This window comes from Dendropsophus ebraccatus, chromosome 2 (genome assembly GCF_027789765.1).
Source record: "Dendropsophus ebraccatus isolate aDenEbr1 chromosome 2, aDenEbr1.pat, whole genome shotgun sequence".
Classification (NCBI taxonomy): Eukaryota; Metazoa; Chordata; class Amphibia; order Anura; family Hylidae; genus Dendropsophus; species Dendropsophus ebraccatus.
In genome coordinates this window covers 44,392,647-44,401,541 of record NC_091455.1, presented here as the reverse complement: position 1 = coordinate 44,401,541, position 8,895 = coordinate 44,392,647, and the positions used below count along the sequence as shown (strand labels likewise).

The 8,895-nt window shown below is 41.4% G+C and overlaps 1 long non-coding RNA gene across 1 annotated transcript; it reads right to left on the bottom strand.

Moving 5' to 3' along the window:
- Positions 1–1,130: 1,130 nt before the first annotated feature.
- Positions 1,131–8,713, bottom strand: LOC138783146 (uncharacterized). Its single transcript, XR_011361641.1, has 3 exons — positions 8,338–8,713; positions 7,102–7,200; positions 1,131–1,910 (listed from the first exon to the last, which is right to left on the bottom strand). It is a non-coding gene; the product is annotated as an uncharacterized lncRNA (long non-coding RNA).
- Positions 8,714–8,895: the final 182 nt, after the last annotated feature.

The following is an 8,895-nucleotide window of genomic DNA, read 5'->3' as shown; positions in this document are numbered from 1 at the left end:
AGAATACATATATGCCACAAGAAAAAAAGACTGAAAAATTGGACTGCACCTCACAAATGATGTAAATTGATAGAAATTTTATTATACATAAATGCCGGGAACAAACAAAACCATAAAAACAATTAAAAAATACCACCAAACCACCGGCCCCGATACGGCCAGGTGGCACCTAGACCACTGAAAAATGTATTAGATGATGGCCATACTCTTCAACAAGGAATGAATAAATAAATAAATAAATAAATATATAAATGAATATATAAATAAGTGTGTGAATAAATAACTATATTGGAACAAATGAATATATACAATGACCAGACGCGGTAATATCTCAAATCCCCTGTGCTAAAGCTCACTGAATCACATAAATAAATACATCATGACAATGCGAGTAATCAGAAAGTGCAAGTGCAAACAAAGTGCAAAGAAGAGGGGGTAAGTGCAATACAACCACTTATGGCCATCTCTCAGTGGGTAGGAGAGAACATCCCACGCGTTCCGTCACAAGGACTTCCTCAGGGATGAGTGCTATTGTCCCCAATGCTACTATATATAGGCAGTATTATAAATCAATACATAGTAAACAGGTGTATGGCTTAAACAGTACTCACAGACATGTGTGGAAGACGCAGATCGGCGGACCCCGCATGGACCCGGCGCCATCTTGTTCCGGTCACGTGATGTATGACATGACGTAAAAAAAAAAAAAAAAAAAAAAAGGATCACCTGATATCTAACCTAAAATACGAAAGGTCTGAGATTTAACCTAGTCTAAGTGCACAAATATGTGCACAGCGCATGCGCAACGGAGACAGAACTCAAGGTATATAAATAAACTCAAACGAGTACCAAGCAATATATATGGTGCATCCAACTAAAGTGAAAAATAGATAACATAATGGTAGATATATAGTATAACTCATAATAATAAAAATTACACACAATACAAACATGATAGTAATAAGAATGATAATGGTAAGTGTAAAAGTAAAATGGAGCGCAGCGCCGAATTTGGGAGCGCATTATGCAAGCAACACACAATATGCGCATATATGCAATAGGCGGGTCACAAAAATTATATATAAATTCATAAGATAGATAAGTATTAAATATTAAAGTGACCCATCAATTGAACAAAGTGTGGAATAATATAGACTCCACACGTATATGCATATATATATGTGTATATCAAACCTAGCATAATAGATATCAGACAAGCTCCAGAATACATGTGAATGCCCACAGTATATGCGCTAGCATACCCACAACAAAGAATGTGGAAATATGGAAATCATAGAAAAAGATATAATGATATGATGAAAACCCACATTCATTCGTGTTCATACACGCGCCTCCATCCACGTGATCAATCTCTTGTATACCATAACGTAAATATAAAAAAGTAATAGTATGAATTGTAAAAATATATATATGTGAATGAAAAAATAAATTAATGGAAAACCGTACAAGATGGCGCCAGGTCCAATAAGAGGAACACCGAATGAACATCCCACACATGACATTGTATTGTATGCAGAATATATACATATATACACAATCAAGACATAAAAAGGGGCTTTTAATAACCAAAATGAGTAATGGTCCAGAGTCAAGAGTCCAAACAAGGAGCAAAAATTGATTGGTTTGTAATGGGTATACCCAAGGGATAAAATTCTTTTTCTTTAAAATATAATATAGGGGAAGAGAAAAGAAAGTCTCACTCCAAAAAATGTCCTCCAGTCCCCTGCCGAATTCCACCAAGGGAAAGTGGACAGGATTCCACAGGAGGACAGGGAAGGCGGCACAGCTCCAGAACAAGGGAGGGTCATCCTCATTGCCAGTCCGGGAGGATCATTCTTCCACGTAGAAACAGGGGGGACAAGATGCTCCACACACGAGATATATATATTCTGGAACATAGAAGATGCCATGTTAGGTGCACCAAAATCAAAATACTAGGTACGGTCAAAAACCTTGCTGCTGCGCATGCCAAACAAACCCCCCCCCCCACACACACACACGCCCCAAACCCCCCCCCCCCCCCCCCCCCCCGCAACAATAACCCCCTACATCCCAAATAAATCTATCCCAAGTGTGGTTCAAAACGTGACTGAAAAATAAAAAAAGTTAAATATATATCAACAATTCAAATGAAATGTGTATGAAATAAAAATAAGGATAAATATGTAAGTATAAGTATGAAAAAATGTGTACATGTGAAGAAGACTCAAAAGACTATAAAAACTAGTGAATTAATGATATGCAAGATAAGTGAATGTAATAAAGTATATACATGTATATATATGTCCTGCAAACCAATAGGTCACATAAACACTGGTAAAATCAATTCATAGTGATACATACCCGTGAGTGATGAATCAGAATATGAAAAAAAAAAAAAAAAAAAACCCTTGGATATAACTCTCTGTGGGTAACCGCCATTCAGAGCGGGGGCCCCGGCGGGACCCCTCTCTAAACGCTTATTTAAAAAATCTCCCTCAGAATTCCCCTTTAACGCAGCCCATTTTTCATTTTTCCTCCTTGCCTTCTAAGAGCCATACTGCTTTTTTTCCTTGCTTACCTGGTGTCAAAAAGAGCAGCAGACCTGGCAAGGGCATATATACTATACTACATATATATTCTGTGGGGAAAATAATTATAAGTAGGTACACTTCAGCTGCAAGAGACAGAATCTAAAAAAAATCCCAGAAAAACACATTGTATCATTTTCTGGCAATTATTTTGCATTTTGTTGCATAAAATAAGTATAAGTACCAACCAGCAAGCATTTTGGTTCTCACAGACCTGTTAGTTTTATTTTAAGAAGCTCCTTCTACCCTGCACTCATTAACTGTATTAACTGCACCTGTTTGAACTCGTTACCTGTTTTAAAAAAACACCTGTCCACACACTCAATCAATCACACTCCAACCTCTCCACCATGGCCAGACCAAACAGCTGTCTAAGGACACAGGGACAAAACTGTAGACCTGCACAAGGCTGGGATGGGCTACAGGACAGTAGACAAGCAGCTTGGTGATAGGGAATCAACTGTTAGTGCAATCATTAGAAAATTGAAGAAACACAAGATGCCTGTCTATCTTCCTCAGTCTGGGGCTCTGTATAATATCTCACCTTGTGAGATTCTTGTGATTCTAGAAAAGTTCAGGAATCAGCCCAGAGCTACATATTAGGACCTGTTCAATGGCCTGAAGAGAGCTGGGAACAATGTCTCAAAGGTAACTGTTAGTAACACACTACACCCTTATGAATTAAAAGCCTGCAGCGGTTTGCAAGAGTAACCTGCTCACGCCAGCACACCTGCAGGCCCATTTGATGTTTGCCAATGATGAGAGAGAGAGATGTTTTTCTAGACAGTCAGTATGTGTAATACAGGAATACACTACCCACCAATTGGGTCGTATGGTCCCCAATGATTCACAGGTGTTTTACAGTATAGTAGATTAAATATAGTTTGAAGTGACGGTGGTATTAAAAAAATCCAAAATGAATTAAAGGACAACTCCCGCGCTAAGGAAAAAAATCAAAAAGTAATCAGAAACCTAGCTTTTATACTTATCATCCCTCCTGAGCTGTCACTGTTTGAATTTCCCACTGTCTGTGTACCTTCTGATTTCTAGTCTTGTTCTTCATTTCTTCCTTGCTTCCTGGTTTCAGCTTCCCATGATGCACTTTGCTGTGACAAGCCAGCCCCCTGCTGTGACACAGCAAGTGCCTGCCCCTCCATTCACTACAACTCCCATCATACACTACACATGACCCCCTCTCTGGCTCTCCTCAGTCAGGCTGCTATATATACACACTGAAGCTGCACACATACTGTCACCTCACTGTAGTGTACATTCTGCAGGATTAGTTGAGGGCAGCAGGAGAGAGATAAGACGTCTGCGTAGCTGACATGCCGGGAGTGAGGAGAAAGATAAGCAAGTGACATGACTCACTCACTCACTGAGTCCACTCGGCAGCAGGAGGGAGTATGGGGGAGGGGGTCCTGTAGCTGGTTATGTGCCGGGAGTCAGTCACCAGTCATTATTGAGTTGCAGAATGACAGATGGCTTACAGTTGCTCAGCCAATGGGAGCTGAGCAAGCCTAGTCACCTGACCAGGCAGGGGAGGGGGAGGCTGGTGTGACAGGAGCTAGAGCAGCCCTCCTGCTGATGACTCATCGTCACTAGAAGGAGCTGAGAGAGGAGACTGGTGACGACAGTAATTAGGTATGAAGGAGTTTCTTACACTTCCTGGTGGGGGGTGGAGGGGGGAAAAGACAGGGAAGGAGGACAGACAGGTGATTGAAGTATATTACAGTGTTATATAACTTTGTAATGTGCTTCAATTACTGGGAAAAAGTTTTTCATGGGAGTTGTCCTTTAAATGTTTACCCCTTCTTAACCTAAGGAAAAACTTTTTTTTTTTTTTTTTTTTTTTTTTACTTGCAAGATACTTATTGGGGCGACAGCATATCTATTAACTCACATATCAACAATATAACAGCTGCTTACTAAAATATTAGACCTATCTGACTGAATGAATAGATCCAAACGTCAGGTTATATGGGGTATATAACTCAAACATTCATGTTAAAATTAGGGATCTACAAAATTTTGTATATATATATATATATATATGTATATATATATATATATATATTATACAATTTTTTTTAAAAAATACGCAATATCTTCACTTCATTATATATTTAACCGTCTCCAAAATGTCACATACTTCTTGGCATCTCCAACAGCTTGACTTTGCTATCGACGTGCAACTTGGAGAAGCATGCTATTGGTTATTAAGGAGTACCACTTGACACAGAAGTTGCTTTCTATTTTTCAAGGCCTTTATATGTAATTCTCAGAAAAACACTATGTCATAGGACTGGTGGAGATAGAGACATAAAATAATTAAAATATTACTTATTGTTTACTTCCCAAGGTAAATGATGGTGGTGTGGGCAAACTTTCATTCTTTCCCATTGACTATGGGTCCCAGCGCTAAGTACGGGAAACTCGTCAAGGAAAACAGCGATTGTTAAAGATCATATTAAAGATCATATGAATACAGAGATGTATAAGGAATGTGAGAAAGTTAAGTGTTTTCTTGGGGAAATGCAGTTCAAGGTATGTTTAATTAAGTAAAGCTAAGAGCAGAAGAACAAATGCAAGGCCGGAGATAATGGGCTCTATGGACTGAAAAGCAGCTCTTCCTTTTGTTACCCGCTAGTAATGCATATAGAGGTTTTGCTGGAATTCCTTTGACTACTACAATATTGTATGTTAAGTAAAACAATCTGACTAGTAAAAATATTTGCAATCTTTCAACCTTGTTCTACTCCGACCAAGCCCTGAATAGGCGCAAAGTAATTTTTAATGGCCAAGGGCCAAGCAATTATTCAGTATAAACCTAAGTATTGTAGTCATTTTGTAAAGCCAAGGCCAGGAGTAACTCATTTAGTCACACGTTCTGTCACCTGAAGTGTATGGTGGGCTAAATTAACACAGTCTCGGCCTCGGAATAAACTGTTGTTTATTCCTGCAAGGTGTATCAGATTTAAAGGGCCAGTACGTCCTTAATTGGTTGCAGCCTATTTCCTATATAAAGCTCCTTGCACCAGGCCTCTGCATGCTAACGTTAGTATTGCGGTCCTGTCCGTGGTTCCAGCTGTGAGTCCTACTGTGTTCCTGCCAGCAATCCTGCCTATGTGTCTTCAGCTGTACCTCGGCCGCCACAGTTAGAAAGCCAAGCCAGGGGGTCGCCTGCCGCAGCAAGTGCATCCCACCTTGCGGACCAGTGGCCCCTTAAACTCATCTCCCATTAAACACCATCACTAGCAGTGGTTCAGCGGATCCATGACTCCTGCCATAACAATGTTGAGACTGGCATCTGTGGCCTCTGTGGGCCATATAATATCTATGTTGGCTGATTTGTTTTCAGCCCTACACTTCATGGGCCAGATACAAAGCCCCCAGTCCATGCAATGTATGGGAGAGTGTTAAAGGAGTCAGTTCGGCATAAAATTTCTTTCAAATTAAAGGGGTTATCCAGCGCTTCAAAAACATGGCCACTTCCTTCCAGAGACAACACAACTCTCGTCTCCAGTTCAGGTGCGGTTTGCAATTAGGCTCCATTTACTTCAACGGAACTGAGCAGCAAAACCCCGCCCAAGCTGGAGACAAGAATTGTGCTGTCTCTGGAAAAAAGTGGCCATGTTTTTGTAGCGCTGGATAACCCCTTTAACTGGTGAGAGAAAGTGCCAGAGGTTTGTAATTTACTTCTATTAAAAAAAAAACAAAAACAAACAGTCTTCCAGTACTTATCAGCTGCTGTATGTCCAGCAGGAAGTAGTGTTGTCTTTTCATTCTGACACAATGCTCTCTGATGCCACCCAGAGCAGTAGCACATCCCCATAGAAAATATCTCCTGCACTCAAGGCTGGAAAGAATACACCACTTCCCGCAGAACATACAGCAGCTGATAAGTACTGGAAGACTTGAGATCTTTTAATAGAAGTTAATTACAGTTTTTTTTTCCAGGAACTCCCGATGCAATACATAGCATCTCTGTTCGCCTCTGTAGGCCATACAGTAATCAGTGCTGCACACCATTATGCATCACCAGATTACTGTTCAGAGGTAAGCATAAAAACAGAGGATTGTCTGCAGAAAAGAAGATCACCTGGTCCATCTAGTCCACAGAACTTAGGATAGATATATGTTTGTCCCAGGCAGGTTGAACCCAATCCTCTTTGGGTGTTGTGAATGTACTCATTGCTCCCTGCTCCTGCAAGGCCCAGACCAGTGTCTTCGTGTGCAGCCTCTAGTGGGGGGGAACACTGCACTGTATAGTGCTGAACAGAGGATCGGGAACTCAACACAACCAACACAAACATTGGTGGCAGCACAGAGGGCTGTCGTCCCTCCTTACTGCTGCCACACAATGGAAGTTTAATGATAGATTGAAAGCTATGCATTTATTTTAATGAGGATATATTACAAAGCAACATAACTTGAATAAAGCAATGTACAGTATTAGCAAAAGATTTTTTTTCTGAGTCTCTATTTACGACTACATTAATTTACCAACCTTCCTTTTTCTCCCGATATGCTGCTCTTTCCCTCTCATTGTTGACTGCTCGTTGTCTAGGTAACTGACCACCACTCTGCTCTAAAATCAGTGGGCTGGCTGGTGAATAAAGAAAAATAAATTAGAGCCTCAGGCTTACCCCTTTAACTATATTTAGTGAAATAGGAATAAACATTTAGGCTATGTTCACACAGCGTATATTTTCGTAAAATTACGGTCGTTGTTGCAATCGGCAACAACGGCTGTACTTTTTACGAAAATCTACGTTGCCTTGCCTTCTATGGAATCCCGGCTGTAGTGTATACTCTTAGTATACGCTCCGGCCAGGATCTGTTACGGTGCCGTAGAAAACTGACATGTCTGTTTTCTGCGTCCGCTATTCAGTGAATAGCGGCCTCAGAAAACCCTGTCGGTGCACACAATGGAGCGAGCGGCTCCGGGCGCTCACTCCATAGTGTGCAGGGGGGAGTTCTGATGCATCCCTGCGCGCCCGCATCAGAGCCCAGCGGCTGCAAAGATCATCCGGCTGGTACTGCAAAGATCATCAGACCGGCAGGACGTTCCGTGACTCGGCCGGGTCACGGAATGGCCGGTCTCATACTGTGTATGAACATGGCCTTAAAGTATATGTAAAACAGGTCTACTTCCCAGAGCTGGGCGGCCAGGTATACTGCATATGGTTGCTCAACAAAACCTAGGTGAATTACAAAAATTTTAATTCATCTGGATTTTTTTTTTTAATTTATTTATTTATTTTGCAAAAGTGATAACAAATCTGATTGGTTCCTAATTAGAAAACAACTGAACTCAAGAACAAAGGGGGCAAAGTAAAGGGTTAATTGGGGAAAAATTACAGAAGTAAAGACGAGCAAATCTACAGTAGGAACAAAGCAAAGTGCTTCCCTCCTATGAGGATCAGCACTTCCCTCCTATCTGCCTTCTGCTCATCAGGCTGTGGGCTTTGAAGTCTGCTCCGCTCCCTGCCGCTCCTCCCTGGGTGCTGGGAAAAGCTGAGTCCAGTCCTCGGAAACTTCTCCCAGATTCCCAGGACTGGGTCCATCTTTTCCCAGCACCCGGGGAGGAGCGGCAGGGAGCGGAGCAGACTTCAAAGCCCACAGCCTGATGAGCAGAAGGCAGATAGGAGGGAAGTGCTGATCCTCATAGGAATTGCGCTTTGCTTCGTTCCTACTGTAGATTCGCTCATCTCTAATCAGAAGCAACTTGAGAAAATCTTACTTTACTGAAAGAGTAGTAGATGCTTGGAACAAACCTACAGCAGATGTGGTAGTTAAATCTATGATATCTACTGTATATAACTGTATATAAACCTGCCTGAGATAAACATCTATATATCCTAAGTTAATATGAATGGAAATACTAATAGGGCGGACTAGATGGACCAGGGGGGCTATTTTCTGCCGACAATCTTCTATGTTTTGTGTCACTCAGGGCTTCTCACTGTGATTATTCTCTGTTTTCTAGTGAAATCTTCATAACTTTAGACATCCTCGGCATGCCAGGAACACTAGTATAACTGCAGACTGATCATGTTACTGCTGTCTGCCATCCTGCCTATCTATGACATGTGCCAGAGGTCCTCATTCATACTCAGCCCTCCTGCCCCGTCCTATACAATGTATTATACTCAGCCCGGATCCCTCCCCGCCCTATACAATGTATTATACTCAGCCCTCCTGCCCCGTCCTATACAATGTATTATACTCAGCCCGGATCCCTCCCCGCCCTATACAATGTATTATACTCAGCCCTCCTGCCCCGTCCTATACAATGTAT